This window comes from Phodopus roborovskii, unplaced genomic scaffold, assembly GCF_943737965.1.
Source record: "Phodopus roborovskii unplaced genomic scaffold, PHOROB, whole genome shotgun sequence".
NCBI lineage: Eukaryota > Metazoa > Chordata > Mammalia > Rodentia > Cricetidae > Phodopus > Phodopus roborovskii.
Window position 1 is genome coordinate 42,647,136 of NW_026126517.1, and position 24,779 is coordinate 42,671,914.

Below are 24,779 nucleotides of genomic sequence, written 5' to 3' on the forward strand. Positions count from 1 at the left end.
CTTTCTTTTTCCCAAAACAATTCTTCCTCTGTAGCCCAGCCCTTTCTATGTTGCTTAGAATCTGAAACCTTCTGCCTCAACCTCCCCTGTACTGGGATTTCAGGTTGTATGCCACCACAGCCTGGCAAGCAGAGTCCTTTTCTTGATAGAATGAGCAAAAACACTAGTTTTATGAAGTCAAGGAAAATAAATGTTGTGAATGTTTGTGTGAGTGACATAGATGACTATGTCATCAGAAAATTAAAACGAGGACAAGGGACTTGGGACTCATATATTAGCTCAGTGGTAGAGCCAGTACTTAGAGCTCAAAAGCTTTGGGTTCAATGTCTGGAGTTAGGTGAAAAATGAGATGAGAGGTTTGTTGGGCTTGAGTCAACTTTACACACTGAAATCATAAACAAGCAGTAGCAACAATGACATCACTCCATGCTTATCTGCTCCTCTAGATAAGCTGTTCACTAGAGTACACACTTTATACACAGACACTTATATGCACCATTAGAAGTTCCAGTAGTGATTATCTCATATACAGCTGAAACTTTGCATATTATTTTACTCCTTAGAGGAACCCTGAAATAATAATTAATATTGTAAATGGACAGGTTTAGGAACTGAGGTTCAGGGAAGTCAGACAAGTCCAAAGTCACACACTAAGTTGCAGTTCAGGATTGTTGCTTTGTTTTGGGCTAAACTGATAAGATACACATGTCTCTGATTGAACCAAAGAGATATATATTGTCTCCTGTCTATGCCTGTATTTGAGACAGGGTGTCCCTATGTTGTCCTGGCTGGCCTGGTACTCTGTAAACGACTAGAGGGGCCTCAAATTCACAGAGATCTGTCTCTCAAGTGCTGGGATTAAAGGCATGTGACACCACACCAGCTGCTTGTAAAACACACACACACACACACACACCTTGCATATGTTGTTAACATTTCACTTATGCTCCCTCACTATATTCTTTGTTAGTTACATATAAATTGGTGCTCAGCAAAACAATTTTTTAAAAAAGATTTTATTTCTAAAAATTACGTGTATGTATGGGTATGGGCACAGGAGTTCGGATTCTGAAGAGAGTGTTAAAGTTACAGGTGGTTGTGGACATCCTGCTTTGGGTGCTGAGAAGTAAACTCAAGTCCTCTGTAAGAGCAATAAGACCTCTTAACCGTGAACTCTCTCTCTCCAGCTCCTCAGAAAAACCTCTTGATGAAGATAGGTAGCTACAAAGGTGAGGTTGGGAGTTGTAAGGATAGAGGCATTCAACAATTTGAGCTCCTACATCTATGGGGATAGATGATCAAGTCAATCAAAGGGTCATGACCCACTCACCAAAGGTCAATTTTTCCTTGGTCCTCAGACACAAAAGGGCAGAAGTAGGTCAAGCTAAACAATTTGTTGGGCTTGAACTTAACCAGCCAGGAGAAGGGACGACTGTGAAGGGAGAGAGATAACGAGCGTAGGGCGCCCTATGCACAGCCGAGATAAAGGAGTGTGGCGACTCGTGCTGGCCCCAGCTCTTTTCCTCCAGGTCCTCGGCGGTCCCGATGCCCAGCGGCACCTGGACTCGGGACAATCGGGTCCGCTGGTGGACTGTCCCGTCCGTGCTTGCTAGATCCATCAGCGCCCTTTGTGAAAAGTCCCCAACTGTCAGTTCTCTACGGGCAGAAGTCACTTCGTGAGCGTCTCCAGAACACACACAGTCTCCAGACCCCCAAAGTTCTCATCGCTTTCCTCTTAGTTCCTAAACCAGCATCCCCTCCCCTCGTCTCTCAGGTTGCCTTCCTCCTCCTGCGCGTGGTCGGTCCGGAGGAGGCAGGACCAGCGCCCTGGATCTCGCGAGAGTTCCTCACAAGTCCCGCGAGACTGGCCCCGCCGCCGCCGCCGCCTCTTACGTCTTTCCCTTTGACAAGTCGCCGCCGCTGCAGCAAAAATATAAAGGACGCGGCTAGCGCAGCCGCTGGACAGCCAGGTGCCGGGCGCTGGAGCCGCACCCCACCGCCTCCAGCTCCCGACCCGCATACGGTAACGCTTCCGATTTCACCATCGGGACTTCTCGTGTGTGTATGTGCTCTGCTGGCGCAGCCGGGCCGCTCCGGGCCGTTCCCGGGCCGCCCGCCGAGTGGGGCTGCCGGCTCCCGGTGGACGGCGGACGGAGGCCTGAGGAAGCCTCGGCCCCTTGGAAGCCTCTTAGAAGCCCATACACCCGCGGGAGGGTCGAGGGACCCGCCCCTGAATAGGCTCGCTGCCCGCGTCCCTTGCCTTCTTAAGGGTTGCGTCTGTGACCTTCTCCCCTTTATCCGCTAACGAGCGCTGCTCCCTTAGCCGGGACTGGGACCGGGGAGCAGCTCTCCGCGCTCTTCATCTTGGGGAGTCGCGACTCCAGTGCTCCGGGTCGCGGGCCGACTTCGGAGGGGTGGAGGTTGAGACGATGGGTCTTTCTTGTCGTCTGTGCCTTTGGGTGGGGGCTGCTCATCATTTCGGTAAAGCTTTCTCCAAATCTCTCACCCGATAAAATAACAGTTTCGAAAGCCTTGGCTAGCTGGGGCAGAGACAGGCGACAATTGTGTAGTTTCCAGGGTGAGAGGTGGATGGTGGTGATGACAGGGAACAGTGATGGGTGGCAGGTTCCCGGGAGACACGAGGACAGAAGCTTGGTTCTTACCTCTCCCAGGTGGTTATGTAAAGATGCGCTATATATGTGTGTGTATGTATGTATATATACATCTACATATATACACATATGTGTATGTGTGTATGTATATATGTGCGCATATACATACATACATACATACATACATATTAGTTGTGGAGCACAGGGGCAGAATCTGCGTTTGCAATTGTTTCAAAAATATCTGTAATACTTTGAAGGTGTATATAGGTAATCAAATAGCAAGAGTCATAAATTTCAATGAATTAATAACCCATTTCCAGAGATAGCATTTCATTGTTAATATTTTGTTATGTTTCTAACAGACTCTTTACATTTTATTTCTTAATAGTATTTGGCTCGTCCTCGAATGGTACTTCCTCATTTTATGTGTGTTCCCAAAATGATTTGTTTTGAGTTATTCCTTTAGCCTACTTGATTAAACCTGGTTACTTGTCCATTATCATTTGCTGTACCCTGCCATCACCATCGTTCATGTGCCTTCTTCTAAAGTGTTTTTTTGTTTTTTGTTTTTTATCATTTAACATTTAAATAAAATGTTAACATTTTTCTTTTTGGGTTTAATACCTGAATACTTTGATAGTTCTGTTTGTGATGACCCCCCCCCCCAAATTGGTCCAATGTAAAGTAAAATAACAATAACAATAATAACAACAACAACAATGATGAGAAGAAAACTAAGCTTCAAAGTTTTTAAAAATTGATGGCAATGTACCTTTGATTATGTTTTCATACCTGTGTTTATACAAGCAAACGTGCATGTCCTGTGTGCCTGTATTATGCATAAATGCACACAAATGTCATGCAGTTTGTCCTTTGTACCTGTACACACATTTTTGTAGAAATGTTTATCTTAGAAATAAACTAAAATATTTTGTCATGTTATTTGAGAAAGAAGCAGCATTGGTAGGGCAAAGAACAATTGTAATATTTTCCCTAAATCACATGACAGGATTCTGTGGCAGAAAGTTATCTAGGGAGGTTGGAAACCTGGCATCTTTCAAAAATAAGATAAATTGTCAGTTGTCTTTGAAATGGATGGCCTATTAAAGCCTCATGTAATTGGCAACTTTTATAAATTTTGCTTCCCCTAAGGTTCTTATCACTTTGCTTAAATTTCCCATGTTGCCAATTATATGTAACACTTATCCATTAATTTACTGATTATGCATTTTCTCCGTGCATACATGCTGGTGGAGCATGGAGGAGAAAGCAAACATAAATGTATCACTTAATCTGCTCATTAATGTAAACATATCTGAAAATACCATTTTATTTAAATGGATTTCAGAGAATGTGTTTTTGATTGGGCTAGAGTGGTTAGTAGAAGATGCATGTAGCAAATAGTGAAAAGTTTTAGTATATTAAGAGAAATGACTGGGTGCAATGGACAGCTGATATTTAAGTTTGGGTTTTTAGAATGAAAATGATAATGTTGATGATGTATTTTAGGATAAGGTAGAAGATTGTGTTAGGTAAAAACATACTTGTGAAATGGAGTTTGAACTATAGGTGGAGGCAGAGGGATCAAGGTTTTCAGGCCAATCTTGGCTAAATGGCAGACACTGTCTCAAAAAACAATGAATAAGCCCTTGAAATTTTGTAGGTAGATAACCATAAAAGGAACAAACAATTGAACATAATTTTCAAAATTGTATACAAAACTTTGCCTTAAGCACCCACAAAACAGTTTGTTATGGATACGTTCTAGATATTGCCAAGATCTTGAACAGAAAAATATTGGCTCATTTAAAAAGAGATTGTAAAGTTAGCAAAATCACTTCAGCTCATATTTAAAAAACAAAACAAAAAAAAAAAAAAAAAAAAAAAACTAAAAGGAGCCACAAAATAGGTACTTAATAGATGTCCCTTTGGTTATTATTATTTTTTTTCCTGCTGGCCATATAAATTAATAGGAATGATGGTTAGGTTTTATTTAATTTTTTTCCTTTTGAGACAGAAGTTTATGCAGCTTAGACTGCCTCTAACTCTAGCTGAGACTGGTTGTGAGCTCATGATCCTCCTGCCTCCATCTCCCGAGCACTGAGGATATGGATACCATGCTAGGTTTGTTTTATTTGGTTTTCTGAGGCAGGATCTTACTATTAGATCAGGCTGGCCTTGAACTCATAGAGATCTGACTGCCTCTGGGTCCAAGTGTTGGAAGGCATCACTCCTGCTTAGTTTTTTCTGAGTTTTTGAGCATTCGTCATTTGATTTTGTAGAAATTCTCTCATTTTTGGCTTATATAATAGTTTCCTCATGATTAGATTGAAGTTACTCATGTTTTGACTATAACAATGATGTGGTGTCAGTGCGTTTTGCTAGGGGCCTTGTGGTGTTGATGTGTCTGGTTACCGATGATATTTTAACCTTGATCACTTTGTTCTGGTGGCTTTTGCTGGGTTATTCTAGGTGAGGTTACTGTTTGTCCCTTTGTATTCTCTTTGATGTATTAATATATCTTGTAGGAGATACTTCGGAACTTCAGATAGGTGGTTTCCCACAAACTTTCTCCTCTTGCTTGTAGCATTCACTGTGGAGGTATTTGTATTTCCCTCATTCTTCCATTTATGAACTGGACTTCATCTGTAAAGGAATAATGTCTTTTCTCCCTCATTTGTTAATTCATTTATTTGTATTCGTATAGTGACATGGACATTCACTTGATGCTACTGAATGCTATCCAACATGATAGGATTATTTTTCTCACACTGTTCCAGCTTTGGCCACTGGGATCGTTTCTAGTTGCACCCTTTTCTGTCTCAGGAAAATCCTGTAAGAGAGAGGAACACATAAGAACCAAGTATGCTATGTATATGAAAGTGTATGCTAAACTGAAAAATTAATAATACAAATGTTTTCATTCTGCTTCCACAGGCTAGTAATAGCCTGTTTTCATACCCCAGTCCTGGAGTCAATCACTTCTCCTGGGAGTTCTGGTATCTTTTATTGGAGAATAGTACTTAAAGTTGAGTTTTGGATACTTACTCCTATGACTTTGGATAAATTAGAAGTATATCCAAAAAACTAGACCTCCTTATATAAGACTTGCACATCCATGGATTCAATGACATGATTGAAAATATTTGGAAAAACTTACATTAATCCGTTAGTGTGAGTGTATGTGTGTGTTTCTGTGCTTGTGTTTGTGTGTGTAGTGATTAAAGAGCAACTTGTGAGAGTCGGTTCTCTTCTTCCACTGTGGGGATCTAGGGGACCAAACTCAGGTTGCAAGCCTTGGTGGCAAGCACTGTTAGTTACTGAGCCATCTCACCTACCCTAAGTAAAGGTAACTGTTTGCTGTACATTAAGTATTAGACATAATCTGTTATGTTATGGATAGGTTGTAGGCAAATATGATGCAGGGTTTCTTTTTATTCCTTTTTTTGATGCAGGGTTTCTTAAACCTTTTTTACTCATGATACCCTTTTGTCAAGATTTTTTTATGTGACCCTGAATATATAGTTATATAGAGTAAATTTACAAAGAAAGCTTTACTGATAATCATAAACCTGTTTTAAAACAGCTATTTTTGTATGTGTATGGATTTGCTAATTTACTAAAAATGAAAGCAAATTTGAATACTAAGAAACATAAATCTTCACTGAATATTTGATACTACAGGACATAGAACATCTCCCAACATTTTTTTAGAGTTGATCGATATTTTGCTTTTATAATCAGCATTGAGACTGCTGCTTCTCATAAATTCATAGCACAAAATTGCAGAAGTATATTTAGAGCCATTTCAGAAATGTGGGAAAATTTGTCCTAATTCCAACTCAAAATTTATTTAATGATTTTTATGTGAAAGTCAAACCATCAACTTTAAAAATCAAATGTCCTAACACAAAACAATCCAGAGATATATTAATTTGATGCTTATATGCTGAGGAATGATGAGAAAAACATTAGAAATCTTATTTTCTGTAATTTAACTATTATATTTCTATAAGAGTGGAACACCTTGTTTGCATATTAAAATACTGCAATCCATAATTTACAGTAGTCTCAGTCTGAGCCATGGTATTTCTGGCATTTCTCCTTGGCATTGCAAGCACAGTATGAAGCGTACACATTTTTTTTGTTCAGAACGGAGACTTCAGTGGAGTAACAGGATGCAGCATGATGGAGTGCTGCTGGAGAGACATTGGATTCATTCTGATATCCAGAAACCTTTTATTGTAGCTAAGTTTCTGGCCACCCCTGAATTTAGTTACATTATGGGATTACTGCTCACAGTTTAAGAAGCTGACTATAAGGGACCAGAGAACAATAGATTTTGTTTTCTGCCAGGGATGTGGTAGTGACTCAGGACCCTATCCTGACAGAAGGACAACTATATTTGTTTCTCTTTGCGTTAAAAGCCATGGGTTTATATGGACACCTTTTCTTCCAAAACTACAAGGTTGTTTTGACCTTCCCCCATTCCTGATTTGTATCTTCTTTCTGAGACAGAAATCTGGATCTCAGTATAGTAACATACCTTTGTTAACTTTTGGAGTATCCATCAGGTAGGTAGTTTGCTAATTTTTGAAAAGCATTCACTAAATTGATGATCTGTGTGCAGTTTTTATCTTTTGCCTTAGCTAATTAGGTGAGCTGTTTTATTCCTTGCTTTCTTTAGTGTGGCTATGTTATTCTTATGCAGTGGCTTCTTTGTTTTTGTTTGCTCTCGGTTCTGGTTGATGTTAACTAATTTATTGTTATGGATGGCGATGATTTCAGAAAAGAACTCTCAGGTATCTCACCCTGTGCTCAAACTTGGTATTCTCCTGCCTTAACCTTCTGAATGCTAGGGTTCCAGGCATGTATCATCATACCTGGGTGTTATTGTTAGTTTTGGTTTGTGAAACAGTACAGTTACTAAATGCCACTGCTGTTAAACTTTACTCCTTAAAAGGATTACTCAGAAGTATCACTCTGTCCTCCTTCCTACTGCCTCATCCTGTGTCTCTATCTTTGTTTCTCTTTTTCCATGTCCATTAAAGTATCCAGAGTTTAAGATTAGTTTCTGACTTATCTCTTTCTCAATTATTTTACCAAGATGAACAAATTATGTGCATTTTAAAGAATTAAATGCGTGTATTTGCATCCCATAGTACATATATAGAGGACAGAGGACAACTTGGAATTGGTTCTTTCCTTACATGATATGAACCTTGGGGATCAAACTTAGGTATCAGGCTTAGTGGCAAGCACCTTTACCTGGTGAGCCATCTCACTGGCTCCTACATTTTCTTTTATACATTTTTTTCACCTCATAATTTTTTTTATTAAAAAAATCTTTTATTTTTCTAATCCCAGTTCCCTTTCCTACCCCTCCTTTCACTCCCTCATCATCTTGTGGTCCCTCCCCCCAATCTCTCCTCAGAGAGGGTGAGGCCTCCTGTGGGGAGTCAACAAAGTCTGTCACATCATATTGAGGCAGGACCAGTGAAGGCCTCCCCAATATCTAGGCTGAGCAAGGTATCACTCCAAAAAGCCAGCTCATTTCTGTCAATTTTTAATTGACATATAAACCACACACAATAAAACTCACCTTTTCATTTAACTAATCAATAAACTATTTTTTGAGATAGAATCTTAGTATGTTGCTCAGGCTGACTTTAGATTTCCTGGCTTTAAGTGATTCACTGCCTCCTTAGTAGCTGAGAACAGGCATATGCTACACCCTTTTAAAGTAAGTGTAAAAGCCAGGTTTGTGTGTGTGCTTACTTGCTTGCTTTCTTCTTCAGACAGGTTTCCCTGTGCCTCAGACTTGAGATCCAAGTACTGAGTTATATGACTTTGCAGTCATGTAGTTTAAAATATATATATACACACACACACACACACACACACACACACATATTATACAATTTCACCTATACAAAATACCCAAAATAAAATAAGCAAATCCATATAGAAAGTAGAACAGAATACAGTCCTGAGAAGGGACTGCTAATGATTACAAGGTTTCTTTGGGGGATAATAAGATAGTCTAGGATTAGACAGTGGTGATAAGTGGCACAACCGTGTGTGTGTGTGTGTGTGTGTGTGTGTGTGTGTGTGTGTGTGTGTGTGACTATAGAATGAGGCCAGGCCCCCATGTTTACTAGGGGAGCACTCTTTCACTGAGCTAGAATATCTCTGACTCTTCTGTTCCTTCTACATGAAGAGTTTATCATAATCTTTTGTATCCTGGAAGTGTTGCAGACTGGTTCAATCTTTTGAAGATGTATTTTTTTCATACTTTTGATTTTTTAAAATTCTTTTGTAAAAGATAGGGTATTTATACATAGGCCATGCTGGCCTGGAACTTATTGTGTAGATCGGGCTGGCCCTGAACCACAGAGATCTGCCTACCCCCTGCCTCCAGAGTATCTTCATCAAACAAACAAACAAACAAACCAAAAAAAAGCTGTATAGATAAAGCCACATCTATATATGACATTTGATTGTCTTCTGTATTTTGCAGTTACAAACAATATTTCTATAAATAACCTTGTACATACCTATTTTTGTGTTAGTAGAGGTATATGGTATGTCTTCCTAGTAGATTCCTATAAGTAGGCTTGATGGGTCAAAAGATAAATGCCTATGTAGTTTTGCTAAATATCTTCATTTTTCTTTATATATGTACCATCAGAAATATATGCAAGCAGTTTTTTCCCAGTAGACTCATCAATAGGATATATTGCCTTGCTTTTTATTTTTTTCCAGAGGTAAGTGCTTAAAAATGCTTTGTAATCATTGTAGAAAGGTTTGTGGTTTAGTGGATTATTATAGATTGAAAAATAATTATCCCTCAGTATTATATCGATATATACAAATTATTATGTATAGATGAAATTGGCTAGAATATAATTTCTAGCCTAGTCATGATTTCTTATTTCAGCCCTTTCTCATTTAATGGAGATTTAGGATTGATTCATAATGTCTATATGCTAAAATTCTTAGTGGTTCACAAAAGATCTGAGTTTGGAAGAAAGAGCTTTCTTCTTCTGGGATTTGTTAAAATAACAGTTACTAGTTCACATTTCATGATAGTTATGATTTTTGAACTACACATGCAATACCTATTGACATCTATGGTGTTAAGACTTATTTTTACCAGTAATAGTACTATTTGTAATCTGTTTTAGTTCCTGTAAGCAAGAAGATCAATCTTTTTTTTAAAGATTTATTTTTATTTAAAAATATGTGTATTTGAGTGTGTGTGTATGTGCACATGAGTGCAGATGCCTGAGATAGCTAGAGACACCGAATTCCCCTAGGGATGGAATTAGAGGTAGATGTGAGCCTCTTGTTATGGGTTCTGGAAACTGAACTGCAGTCCTGGGCAAGAGTAGTGTGAACCACTCCCAGCCCCTGAAGAAGACAGACATTAAAATAAAACAGAGTTTAAAATTCTGGATTAGGATTGGCCTATCAGATTTTTCTGATGCCATGGAAATAGGACAACTAAAATCATCTCCATCACAAGGTAGCAAGTAAGGCTGGAAATTTAGGTTCTTTGCCAGAAAGGATACAGCTCCAGGTACTAGGGACACATTAATTAAAAATCAGGGTTGAGGATGTAGCTCATTACTTGCCTAGCATATGCTAGGTGCTGGGTGTGTTTCCTACCACTGACAAACAAGCCAGTGCATCCTTGCACTTAAGGAGTCTATATTTTAGTGGTTTTATGATTAATTGATGGTTCTTAGGAAAACAGGTGCCAGGTACTTGATTGTGAATAGAACCAGTAGTGGCCTGGTGGGTATTAAAATGTCTTTGATGCTCATACAGACCTCAGATAACAATTGCTTTCTGTTGATTAGTGATATTTACTAATCATTTACATCCCTTATGTAATTATTTGCTGTGCTGTGGATTGGATCCCAGGTCTTATGCATGCTTGATAGACACAATACCATGGAACTCCATCCCCAGTTCTCATTTTTTTCCCTCTTCATTTCAGGCTTATTTATTGTACACATTTGAGGTATACTGTATATTTTTTAGTGAAATGATGATTTTAGGTAAACAATTTAAAATACCCATCTCACACATATGTATGGTGTGTGTGTTGTGTGTAGGTCAGAGGACAGCTTTCAGGAGTTGCTTCTTCCCATTTGCTTTGTTTTGAGGTATGGTCTCCCTTGTTTCTACAGTTGTGTTGTATACTTCAGGCTAGCTGACTTGGGAACTTCCTGGCTATTGTCTGATCTCCATCTCTCTCAGGAGTGCTGGGCTTAGAGATGTGTGCCATGGCATTGGGCTCCCCCACCCTCACCATGGTTACAAGTATTGGAGCTCATGTTGTCAAGTATGTTCTGTATGTACTTCTACTCACTGAGCCATTCCCTTGGTTCACCTTTTGAGATAGTCTCCTGTGTAACGTGGGGAAGCCACAAAATTTTTCTCAAGTTTCCAAGTTCTAGGTTACAGGAGTTAGCCATCTGTCCAAATTTGCTTTCTTCATCTTTTTTTCCTTCATTCTTTCCCTCTCTTCTCCTACCTTACTTCCCCTCCCTTTATCTTCCCTTACTGTATAACCCAGGCTGGCTTTAAACTTGAGAGTCTCCTGCCTCAGTTTTCTGACTTGGGGTTATAAGAATCTCCTTTTTTACAACCAAATAAAATATGCCATTGTATGTATCTCATTATTTCTTTATCCAGTCATCTGTTGATAGATATTGCCTTGGTTGCTTTTCTGTTGTTGTGAAGAAACAACATGACCAAGATAACTTATACAAGAAAGGGTTTATTGAGGCTCATGGTTCTAGAGGGTCAGAGTCCATGATCATCATGGTGGTGAACATGGCAGCAGGTAGGCAAGCAGGCATATGCTGGAGCAGTAGCTGAGAGCTTACATTGTTATCCATATGTATGAAGCAGAGAGAATCCTAACTCAGAATGGCATGGACTTTTAAAATCTCAACTCACCCCCAGTGATATACCTTCTTTAACAAGGCCACACCTCCTGTTTTTTCTCAAACAGTTCTACCATCTATCTGGTAGACCAAGCATTCAGGTACTTGAGGCTATGGGGGCCCTTCTCATCAAACCACCACAGACATTTAGATCGCTTCTACTCTTTGACCACTGTGATAATACCATCGTGTACATGAGAATCTAGATATCTCGGGGGCGGGAGGGGGGAGAGTGCTGATTTCTTCTGTTGAGTGCATACCCAGAAGAGACTTTAAATTATTTTTTTGAGGCATTTCCATACTGTTTTCCATAATGAATATTCCAAGTTACATTTTAGCCAGTGGGTGTTCCCTTTTCTCTATGCTTATTAGCATTTTATCTTTTCATTTGAGACAATGTCCTGTGTAGCCCAAGTTGGACTCTACTTTGCAGCTGAGGATAACCACATCCTAAATTCTTAAAGTGTTGATTTCAGGCTGAAAGGGAGGGTCTGAATGGTAATCATAGTTATGCTTTCTTTTGTCATTCTTTTGGAAAGAATGAGTAAGGGAGATTGATGGAGGAATGTATATAACTTAATATGATAGAGAGTAGACAGCTGCATATGTAAACTATAATGCTGATTATTGAACATTTACTATGTAGGCAGTAGTCTAAGCAATTCCATTTGCTATTTTTAGGTTGTTAAACTTGCATGTTTGAAGTGTAAATTTATTGTAGAATGATTAAATCTTACTAATTAACATGTATTTATTATTTTTTGTAGTCACCATTTAGTTAACATGCACTTTTTAAACATTTTCCTGTGTTATTTAAGACTCCTTTAAATCTATAAACTATTTTTCCTATAAGAAAATTGGGGGGCTGGAGAGATGGCTCAGTGGTTAAGAGCACTGCCTGCTCTTCCAAAGGTCCTGAGTTCAATTCCCAGCAACCACATGGTGGCTCACAGCCATCTGTAATGAGATCTAGTGCCCTCTTCTGACCTGCAGGGAAAGCATGTAGACAGAACACTGTATACATAATAACTAAATATTTAAAAAAAAAAAAAAGAAAATTGGAATACAGAGAACACAGGTAGTTAGTGATGCTGACTGAGGACTCACCAGTGAAATCAGTCTTGACAGATATTCTGGGAAGTAGATCATAGAAATAGCAAACCTCCATGTGATGCTTTTAAAAGTCTGAAGTCCCATCCAAGTGGTATCCTGTGGTTAGGACCATTTTTATATGGGTGTTGAGGAATTCGGAATTGATAGTAAGATAATTTTTAGGGTCTATATACTCGCTTTAATTTCTCAAAACATGTTTCTAGTTGTTTTGCCAAGAAAAGGAATAGATGTTAGGAAGGAACAGTAATTAGTGAATTTGATCAGGTTTTGGTAAAGAAAAATCAACATCTGTGAATCTTTCCTGATTCTGAAAATGTCAAGGCTTTCTTGGTACACCTTGAGATTCAACAAGAACAGACGTGGTTTAAAAAAAAAAAAACTGTCTAAGAACAGAGACATGCTGAAAAATAATTTGTATTAATTTTAGCTTTTTATTCTATAAAATACTTCTAGTAGTCAAGCAGAAATTGTAGTCATATTTGATGAAATTTCATGTACCAAGGACTGATGTGATGACTAGCATTTGGTAGACAGAATCAGGAGGATCAGGAGTTCAATGTCATCCTCAGCCATATATATGTATTTTAGGTCAGCTTGAGGTACATGAGAGCCTGTATTTTTATTTTATTTATTTATTTTTTTAAGGCTAGTGAGATGGCTTGTTGGGTAAAGTCACTTGCCACCAAGCTTGAGGACCTACATTCAGTATTGGAAATCCTCATGGTAGAAGGAAAGAACAGACTCTTGAAAGTTGTCTTCTGACTTTCACATGCCCATTGTGCACCTCTCCAATATAATAAATTCTATAACAAATTATCAATCCAAAGGAACCCAAGGATGTCTTGTTTCAGCCATTTTTCTATCCACTTGATTCCTTGATTCCAATCCCTGGACTGTTTAAATAAACACACACACACACACACACACACACACACACACACACACAAAGATATATACATACATATATGTAAATGTACATATACACATGTATGTAATTTATGGTTCCTAAAAATTCTATTTTATTTCCTTTGTTACAGTTATAGTAAATCATCATGCCCAAAACATTTATAGCTAGTTTTTACTTAGTGATGCTGAAGATTGTACCAAAGGTCTTGCAAACACTGTACCATTGGCCTACATTCCCAGCCTTATAGTAAATTCTGCTTTTTTCAGACAGGTTTTCACAACGTAGAGCCCACTGGCTTGGTACTCACTATGTAGATAAGGCTGCTCTTGAACTCCCAGATATGCATGTGCCTTTGCCTTCTGAGTTCTGGGATTAAAGGTGTATACCACTATGCCCCGCCTTATAGCAAACTCTTAATATTATCACAGTAACCAGGGTTTATATTTTGTTTTTGCTAACGAACAAATGTGATAAGGACCATTAACTTTTTTTTTTTACTTTTCCAGAACAGGGTATCTTAAGCTGTGTGACTTGCAACTTCTGGAAATTTTTTTCTTTTAAAATTTAATTTAGTTTTTATACATTTATTTCTTTTTATTTTATGTGTGAACATGTGTGCAATAGTACTCTGTGTGGAGGTCACAGGATGGTGTGTAGAGTTCTCTCCTTCCACCATGTAGGTTCTGGAGACTGAACTCCTGAGAAATTTTTACATGACCCCAGATAAATAAAAACAAACAATTTACTGATAATAAATCATAAATGTCTTATAAAATTATTTGGTATGCATAGGTCTTATTAAAGAGGAAAGCAAATTTTCATACTGTGAAGTGGTTAAAAAACTTGGTTGAATAATTGCTTCTGAAGGTATGTATTATCTTCAACATCTGTCTTCACATTAACATCTTTAAAATGGCAGATATATATTTAATGCTATTTCAGGAATTGTGAGAAATTCTGTCCTAATCTCAAGCCAAAATTAATTCATCATTTACTTGTGAAACTTAAGTCAGCAACTTAAAACAATTTTTAAGATGAAATATTCTAATGCAATATAATCCCAAGACATGCTCATTTTATACTTTTATACTAAGAAATGATATTTAGGGAACTTTAAAAATCCTTTGTTTTCATCAAACTACATGGAGAGAAACTTCAACAGGATTCCTCTAAAATCAGGAGCAAGACAAGACTGTCCACTCTCTCCATATCTCTTCAATATTGTACTTGAAATTCTAGTTAGAGCAATAAGACAACTAAAGGAGATCAAGGGGATACAAATTGGAAAGCAGGAAGTCAAAGTTTCACTATTTGCAGATGATATGATAGTTTACATAAGTGAAACAAAAAAAAAAACTCTACTAGGGAACTCCTACAGCTGATAAACACTTTCAGTAAAGTGGCAGCATGCAAGATTAACTAAAAAAAAAAAAAAAAAAAAAAAAAAAATCCCTACTATATATAGACCATAAATGGGCTGATAAAGAAATCAGAGAAACATCACCCTTTACAATAGCTACAAACAACATCTAATATCTTGGGATAACTCTAACCAAACAAGTGAAAGACATGTATAACAAGAACTTTGAATCTTTAAAGAAAGAAATTAAAGAAGATATCAGAAAATGGAAAGATCTCCCATGATCTTGGATAGGTAAGATCAACATAGTAAAAATGACAATCTTGCCAAAAGAATTCTACAGATTCAATGCAATCCCCTTCAAAATACCAGCACAGTTCTTCACAGACCTTCAAAGAACAATACTCAACTTTATATGGAAAAATAAAAAACCCAGGAGAGCCCAAACAACCATGTATAATAAAGGAACTTCGGGAGGCATCACCATCCCTGACTTCAAGCTCTATTATAGAGCTATAGTCCTCAAAACAGCTTGGTAGAACAATGGAATCTAACTGAAAATCTTGATATTAACCCACACACCTACAAACACCTGATTTTTTTTTTTTTTTTTTGACAAAGAAGCTAAAATTATACAATGGAAAAAGAAAGCATCTTCCACAAATGGTGCAGGCATAACTGGATGCTAACATGTAGAAGATTGCAGATAGATCCATATCTGTTGCCATGTACAAAACATAAGTCCAAATGGGTCAAAGACCTCAACATAAATCCAGCCACAGTGAACCCCTTAGAAGTGAAAGTGGGAGGTACCCTTGAACAAATTGGTACAGGAGACTGCTTCCTGAAAATAACACCAGTAGCACTACAGGCACTGAGGTCGACAATTAATAAATGGGACCTCCTGAAACTGAGAAGCTTTGATATGGCAAAGGACACAATCAACAAGACAAAACGGCAGCCCACAGAATGGCAGCCCACAACTGATAGAGGGTTGATTTCCAAAATATACAAAGAACTCAAGAAGCTACTCACCAAAACACCAAGCAATCCTATTAAAAGGTGGGGTACAGAACTAAATAGAGAATTCTCAATAGAGGGATCTAAAATAGTCAAAAGACACTTAAGAAAGTGCTCAACGTCCTTAGCCATCAGGGAAATGCAAATCAAAACAACTCTGAAATACAATCTTGCTCCTATCAGAATGGCTAAAACAAAAAACACCAATGACAGTTTATGCTGGAGAGGATGTGGAGAAAGGGGAACACTCCTCCACTGCTGGTTGGAATGCAAACTTGTACAGCCACTTTGGAAATCAATATGGTGGTTCCTCAAAAAATTGGGAATCAGTCTACCTCAAGATCCAGCAATTCCACTCTTAGGCATATACCCAAAGGAAGTACATTCATACAAGGACATCTGTTCATAGAAGCATTATTTGTAATAGCCAGAACCTGGAAGCAACCTAGATGCCTCTCAACTGAAGAATGGGTAAAGAAAATGTGGTACATTTACACAATGGAATACTACTCACTGGGGGGGGGGAATCTTTAATTTTGCAGGCAAATGGATGGAACTAGAAGAAACTATCCTGAGTGAGGTAACCCAGTCACAAAATAACAAACATAGTATGTACTCCTTCTTATATGGATATTAGACATAGAGCAAAGGATTACCAGCCTACAATCCACACCACCAGAGAAGCTAGGAAACAAGGAGAACCCTAAGAGAGACATACATGGTCCCCCCAGAGAAGGGGTAAAGGACAAGGTCTCCTGAGCAAATTGGGTGCATGGGAGGAGGAGAGAGGGAGTTAGGAGAAAGAGAAGGGGAAAAGAGTGGGGAGAGTCATGGGCAACCAGGAAGATTGAGTCAGGGGAAGAATAGAGCATGAAAAGAGTTAACTTAATAGAGGGAGCCATTATAGGTTTAAAGAGAAATCTGGCACCAGGGAAATGTTCAGAATTCTACAAGGATGACCCTAACTAACAATCTAAGCTATAGTGGAGAGGGTACCTTAAATGCCATTCCCCTATAATGAGATTGATGACTATCTTATATGCCATCCTAGAGCCTTCATCCAGTAACTGATAGAAGCAGGAGCAGACACAGCTAAGTATTGAGCAAAACTCTGGAATCTAGTTGTAGAGAAAGAAGAGTGATGAGCAAAGATGTCAAGACAAAGCTGGGGAAACCCACAGAAACACTTGACCTGAACAAGGGGGAGCTCATGGACCCCAACTGACAGCTGTGAAACAGCATAGGACTGAATCAGGTCCCCTGAACATGGCTGTCAGTTAGGAGGTCTGGGCAGTCTATGGGGCCTCTGGTAGTGGAACAGCATTCATCTCTAGTGTACGAATGGGCATTGGGAGGCCATTCCCCATAGAAGGATACTCTCTCAGCCTAGACACACCAGGGAGGGCCTAGGTTCTGCCCCAAATAATGTGACAGACTTTGATGATCCCCCTTGGAAAGCCTCACCCTTTCTGTGGAGCAGAAGAGGGATGGGATGGTGGTTGGTAGGGGGCATGGGAGGATGGGAGGGAGAGGAAACTGGGATTGTTATATAAAATAAGATTGTTTTTAATTAAATAAAAAAGGAAAAAAATCTGTTGTTTTCTGTAATTAAACCATTATATTTCTAAAGAACAGAAAACTTTGTATGTTCGGTAAATAACATTGTATTTGTAACTTAGTCTGGAATTTTAGGCAGTGTTGGTTAACACTGTGTGGCATGACTGTGCACATTGTAATGCTCAGACATTGTATGTTCAGAACCAAGCTGTAGTGAGGTCATGTGATATAGTATGGGTGAGTACTGCTAGAGATACCTTGGATTCATTATTTGTTTGACTTTGACTTAAATGTTGGTACTTGTACACCCAGAATCTGGCATATTCAGTTATATGAACCCATCGGATCCAGACTCACAGTTCTAAAAAAATCTACTTTTGTTGTAGTCTAGCCTGTGGGTGCTGGCCAAAACTCAACTGCAAATTAAAGTGAACTGTAGGTGTTGACAGTTTGTTTGCATTCTGGATTAATTGCACCTGTTAGAGTAACAGATTGTTTTAAGTTGACATGTGAAATTTACTCTTTTGTATTCAAAGATTCTTTCATTAGAAGTGTATTGACAGTTACTATGTTGTAGCCCAGGAATTGGGGCTGGCTCCCAGAATCTGTTCATTCAACTCAAAAATAAAACAAAACAAAAAATACCTACCAACATCCCAAAATTTATCTTGATAGTCTAGTCTAGAAAATTGCAGCCATTGTTTGGGATATTACAAAAATTATTAAAAATAATATTTTATTATTTATTTGAAAAATTTAAAATATCCCATGTACATGTTTTCCAAGGTAAGCACTTTTACCATGACATATATTTGGAAGACATATACATATACATATACTCAGGCACCCACACAGACACATAAGATATGTACAGATTTTTTAAAAATCTTTAAAAAACCCATCCTGATCAAAGCTGAGAAACATTGCACATGCTTTATGATGTATCAAATATTCAGCTGAGATTTAACAAGAACATCAACTTTGTTACTGTGTAAATTTGCTTTTGTCTTTAATAAACGATAGTTATATGTATAACAAAGGATAATTTAAAAATGAATACATGATTTATTATCATTAAAATTAAATAACTATAAAAATATAACACATTTTAGATTATGAGATTGACTGGCTGCCTACTTCACCAAGAGGGCCACTTGTTACTGAATTTCACATGTTATACAAAAGAATAAAGAAGGAACTTAAAAAAGCTTTTGTTACTTCTCTTTATTAGCTATATGATTAATAAGTAGGGAACATACAAAGCAACACCCAATATTTATTTTTATGGTTTCAAAATGGTTCCATGTAAAAGATAGGGGAATTGTAGGATAAGAAAAGATTTACTTGAGGGAGGTCTGAATTATTAGACCTGCAGGAAGGTCAAAAGGGTTGGATATTTCAAGAGGCAAGAGGATGAGCAATTGTGCAGAGGTGACAGTGAACACATTTTAATTGAGTGATAATAAGGATTGGTCGGAATGACTGCTGTCATAACTAGAGGAGAGATGGCATGAGAAATACATGGGATGTCAGAAGTACATTTGGTAGGTTGTGGAAGTTAGTTTTTGTGATCTATAAGTAAAATGAGAGATTTTCCCATGGAGCTTGATCAGTTACAGTCCTGGCAGGAAATAAATGAATAAGTTGTAGATGTTTTGGTAGGCTTAAGGAAAGCAACAGGATTGTGGTGTTCCTAAGATATCACTACTGAGAAGCTATCAGGATCTGTAAATTTGAGGACATGTGAAGACTTTGGGGTCTCATGAGAGCTGGAGAAGTGGAAGCCAGTGTATTGGTTAAGAGGAAAAAAATCTGTGAGGTCAAAGGAAGTCAGAGAAATAAAAGACCCCATTTTGTTTGTTTTTTTGTTTGTTTGTTTGTTTGTTTTCATTTCATCCTCCTACCTTACCAGTGCCATTCTTTGGTCTAATGTAATGAAAAGAAAGGTGGGGGATTGTTATAGTGAAGATGCTCTTGGAATGGATTTTGAATCTTCATAGAAACAAAAACACAACATCTGATTCCAGCTTACAACAAAAAGAATGAAGGCAGCCTATTACTTTACTTATTTTTAAAAGCCTCAATATAGTTAGTTTTATTATTTTACTGTAGATTCATTATAAGACTAGAATTAATTAATTCTTCACAGAGTTCCTAAGGGAAGTGGGTGCCAGTGGCTGAAAGGACAAAAGAAGACAGAGTACCATTCTTGAAAAATAATGTCTGGTTGTGGAATAGGCATGGCCAGAGTAATAAAAACAAGCATATAAATAATAGCAAAAACAGGCTGCATAGGGTAAATCTTTTGTCTATGTGAATAGATGTAACATGAGAGAAAAGAACTGGTCCTGTCTGTATCAGTGGACTTGAAGTAATTACAGTGTGGAAGGCTTTGGGGAAGATAGACCTTTCTGAATCGGCCTTTGAAGAAGTATGAATTTTGACAAGAAAAGATTAGATATATAAGGACCCTAAATTATACAGAGCATTGTGAACAGAGGCATAGAAATGAAGCATTTGGTTTGTTAAAGACTAGGGTGAAGAGCTGGAAAGATGGCTTAGTAGTTAAGAGTGCTTGTTGATCTTGTAGAGGACCTAGGTGTGTTCCCCAGCACCCACATGGTGGCTCTGGAACCCCTTAACTCTAGTTCCAGGTGATCTGACATTCTCTTCCAGTTTCCATGCACCAGGCAGACACATGGTGTTATGCAGACAAAACGCCCACCCATACAAAAATAAATACAAGGGAACAGTTAATTGAACTGGAGTTGTGGGAGTTAGCCTGCTTCTGAACAGACTTAACAGTAATGGCTTGGTAGGAAAGAGAGCTTTCACTTTGTCTTTAATAACTAGGCAGTGAAATAGTTGATTCTTAGAAATGAGTGTTAGATTAATCTGGCAGAAGTAGATAGACTATGTTAGAACTTGCACTTTCCAGAGCAGGTTATGAAAGGTAATGCATGGCTGGGTGTGCCAGTGGGAATGTGTAAGAGGTTGCCGTGCCTTATAAAAAGTAAAGAAGTTTAAAAAAGTCTCTGGTTTTGATCCTGGGTTACCCTAAGGGGGATGTGCCCAAAGGATCTGTTTTTATAACATTGTAGGAAAGTATTAGGAGGTGAGGAAGCTGGAAGTGGTGGTGGGCCTAATTTTGCATGTGGTGAATTGGAGAGAAGAAACAGTGACTTGACAATGTTATTAGGCATTTTGAAATGTAAGACTGCTGTTCTGCATAGATGCTGGCCAAGGAGGGAACTTTGGAAGTAGTGACCTCAGAGGGACAAGAGGCAAGGGCCTAGAAGTCATTGGAATTTTTTCCCTTTGTTTTTTGGTTACTTTTGAAGCAAACAACATATAGTAAAATTTACCATCTTAGTTATTTGGTAAGTGTATTTAAAGTATTTAAAGTGATTTCACTATCACTCTCTGCCCATTGTATTCCTCAAAAATTTTACTGTACTCTTTGCTATTAACTTTCTTTAAATGTTCCCTAGGCAGTGGTAAGCAGTGGTCTACTTTTGATCACATTGGTTTTTACATTATCTAGAATTTAATATTATATTAACTATTAATGTATTAGACATATAATTATATTTTATACAACATAAAATATATGTTTATACACACATGCATACACAAATATAAGTAGAAAGTTAATTATGTTGTCTTTTTTCATTTTTGAGAGAGATTTTGTTAGGTAACTCAGGTTGGCTCAACTTTGTGACATTCCTGGCTCTGCTTCCCGAAGTTAATCTTTGATGTCTTGCTTATTTCACTCAACATAATGCTATTACCATGTTGTTTTTATCAACTTTTTTTCTTTTTTGTGTGTGTGTTTTTTTTTTTTTTTTTTTGAGACAATTCCCCGTTGACCAGGAACTGGCTCTGTAGACCAACCAGGCCTCTACTTCCCTAGTTGGGATTAAAGGCCTGCGCTATACTGCCTGGTCTTAATCAACTCATTTAAAAAAAGTTATCAGAGTAGTATGCCACTGTATGCATACACTACAACTTATATCCAACTTTTTAAAAAAGGGTCATAGTTATTTTTAAAGATTTAAAAAAACAAATTTATTTCACATAGATTGGCATGAGGGTTTCAGATCCACTGGAACTGGAATTACAGACAATTGTAAGCTGCCATGTGGGTGCTAGGAATTGAACCCGGGTCCTCTGGAAGAGCAGCCAGTGCTCTTAACTACTGAGCCATCTCTCCAGCCCTAAAGATTTATTTTTATAATTTGTAATTCTATATGTGGGGTTGTGCTCATGAGTGCTAGTGCTTTCAGGGGCTAAAATCAGATTTCTTGGAGTTAGAGTTAGAGATAGTTATGAGTCACTTGGTGTGGGTCCTGGGAATTGAACTCAGGTCTTCTGGAAGAGCAGTGCACATTCCTAAACACTCTTCATCTATTGTTGACATTCATCAGTCATGCCCACATTCATCTATTAGTGGATATTCAGTTTCCAGGTTTTGGCTGTTATGAATGATGCTGCTCTAAAGTCATGTGTAAATATGTAGTGAATACCTAAGGAATAGAATTTTGTCTATTATGAAAAGGACAGTGTATGTTTCTAATGAACTACACACTAAATTGGCAAATAGTTTTTAACTTTACATTTCTGTTGGCAATGTGTGAGTCTTCTGCTTGCTCCCATGTCAGCACAGGTACTTGGTATTGGCTGTGTTTTTAAATTTTATCTAGGTTAATAGGTTTATTGTGGTTTTAATTTGCATTTCATTGAGGACTAGATGTTGGGTATCTTTTTATATGGCTATTTGACTGTTTATATATCTCGATGACATGTTTATTTAAATATCTTGCCCAATTAAAATTTTGAATTTTCTCATTTTTTTCATTGTTGTTTGGATTTGAGGTGGGGGGGGTCTTACTTTGTTGCCCACATTAATCTTTAACTCTTGGGTCAGTGACCCTTTTTCCTTAGTCTCCTGAGTGCTTGTGACTAAAGTCATGTGCTACTACATCTGTCTCCTACGACTATTTTTAAAATCTTGTTATTAGTCTTTCATTGAATACGTGATTTATAAATAGTTTTGTTTTTTTTTAATTTGGGCTTGATTTTTAATTTTCATTAGAGATTTCAAAAATGTATTTACATGCCACTGTGTGAGTGTAGAAGTCAGAGGACAACTTTAAAAAGTTGGCTCTCTCCTTTCATCATGGGCTTTGGGAATCAGAACACAGGTTGTTAGGCTTGCACAGCTTGCCTAGGCTGTTTTGGTGACCTGACTTTTGATTCTATGTATATGGGTATTTTGCCTGTTTGTATGTCTGTGCAGCAACATGTGCTTCCCTGGTGCCTGTGAGGGCCAGAAAAGAAGGTGTTGGATCCCATGGAACTGGAGTTACAGACAGTTATAAGCCTCTATGTGAGTTTGGAGAACTAACCCTGGGACTTTTGCAAGAGTAGCAAGTGCTGCTAACTGCTGAGCCATCTCTGCAACTGTTATGAGCAGTGCTCCCCGCATCCCCCCTCCCCCGCTGCCAGCCTGGACCCACAGCTGCATCAGCCCCAAATAACACACAGAGACTCTGTATTAGATATAAAGCTATTGGCCTGTTATTAGTGTTTCTTATTGGCTACCTGTCTTAAATATTAACCCATTTCTACTAATCTAAGTGTTTCCACGTGGTCTTATCTTACCAGAGAGAGGGTCCAGACCTTCTTCTCAAGTCCCTACAGCTTGAATATCCCCTGCTACATCTACCAGAATCCTCCTTGTCTCCTAGTCCCTCTTATCTTGCCTTCCTATTTGTCAACAGTGTTTTATTCATTAACCAATAAGAGAAACATATTTACAGAATGACATCTCCCATCATCTCCTCTTTTCTGTCTAAAATAAAAAGAAGGGTTTTAATTTTAACATAGTAAAATATATAACCAAACAGTTATTAAGCAAGAACTATAGTATTCATTTCTATACCATAATCCCCTTTTTACCTTTAAAAAGAGATTGGTTGTGGTCATTAACCATTTATAACCAACCCCATTTAAATGAAAACAAACATTTATAGACAATACTTAGAAATTTTAATAATATCATTTGAAAGTTGTTTTTTCTTAATCAGGTTTGCTAAGTTTAGCTCTATTTTTTTTTTTTTCTTTACTTGTTATGTGGTCCAAACTGGCATCACATTTGGCATCTTGTTGCCTCAACTCCAAAGCGCTGAGATTATAAGTATACAGCACCGTATCTAGCTTCTGTTTTCTTTTGTAGTTTTAGCTCTTGCATTTTGGTTTATTAAACAAATTTAAATTGACTTTTGTATATGTCATGAAGTTAAGTTTCATTTTACCCCCATATGTATAATCAGTTGTCCAGCACCTTTTGTTGGGAAAAAAAGAAAAAGAAACTGCCTTGATATTTCAATTACAAAACAGTTGGTCATATATTTACTTGGGTCTCCTTATGTATTCTCAGTTAAGATCTGTTGACTTATCTTGATGCCAAGTATCACATACCTTGATTATATTAGCTTTATAATGTCTATTGAGTCATCTTTCCAGCACTCCCCTCTCTCTTTTGAGGCAGGGTTTCCTCTGTATTGTTTTGTAGCCTGTCCTGGAACTCACTCTGTAGACCAGGCTGGCCTTGAACTCAAAGAGATCCTCCTGCCTCTGTCTCCTGAGTGCTGGGACTAAAGGCATGCGCCACCAACGCCAGGCTCTCTCTTTAGGTTTTTGAGATAGGGTCTCACTATGTAGCCTGGACTTGCCTAGACCTTGATATGTAGACCATGCTAGCCTCAGACTCATAGAGATCTGCCTGTCAAGTGCTGGAATTAAAGATACGTGTTCCATGTCCAGCATGAAATATCTTAACAATTTCAAATATGTGCTTAGGGAGAAGATATTTTAAATTATAGCAATAGACCTTTTAGAATGAGCTGAATTGGCATTTGTTGTATTGAAACATTTTGAGGTTTTTAATTACAAACGTAGAGTGTTATAGAATCTGTGAAACTACCACTATTACCATTGTGGTGATAAGAAGCCGTGTGACTTAGTCCTTGAAAGGTCAGATGTCAGGCTGCTGTGTTTGAATTCTTACTTAACCTTTTTGTTGGCACTGTGACTGTGGCAAACTTTTTAGCCTCTCTGCCTTTATTTCCTCTGCTGGTAAATGGGAGTAATCTGGGCACCTGTTTTATAGCGTTGTCTTAATGACCCAGTAATAGTTCCTGCCATGTAGAAAGTGCTCAATAAATATTAACAGCCTGTCATTGTTT

General features: G+C 37.9%; 1 protein-coding gene across 8 annotated transcripts in view; it reads left to right on the forward strand.

Moving 5' to 3' along the window:
- Window positions 1–1,869: 1,869 nt before the first annotated feature.
- Window positions 1,870–24,779, forward strand: part of Herc1 (HECT and RLD domain containing E3 ubiquitin protein ligase family member 1) — a 162,294-nt gene continuing 139,384 nt past the window's right edge. For 6 of the 8 annotated variants that reach the window (XM_051197814.1, XM_051197817.1, XM_051197818.1 and 3 more), the window contains exon 1: window positions 1,870–2,023. The gene's annotated coding sequence lies outside the window, so the exon portion shown is untranslated. Of the gene's footprint in view, window positions 2,024–2,461; window positions 2,482–24,779 lie in introns of those variants that run through there. The other 2 variants (XM_051197821.1, XM_051197815.1) reach the window with 2 other exon arrangements.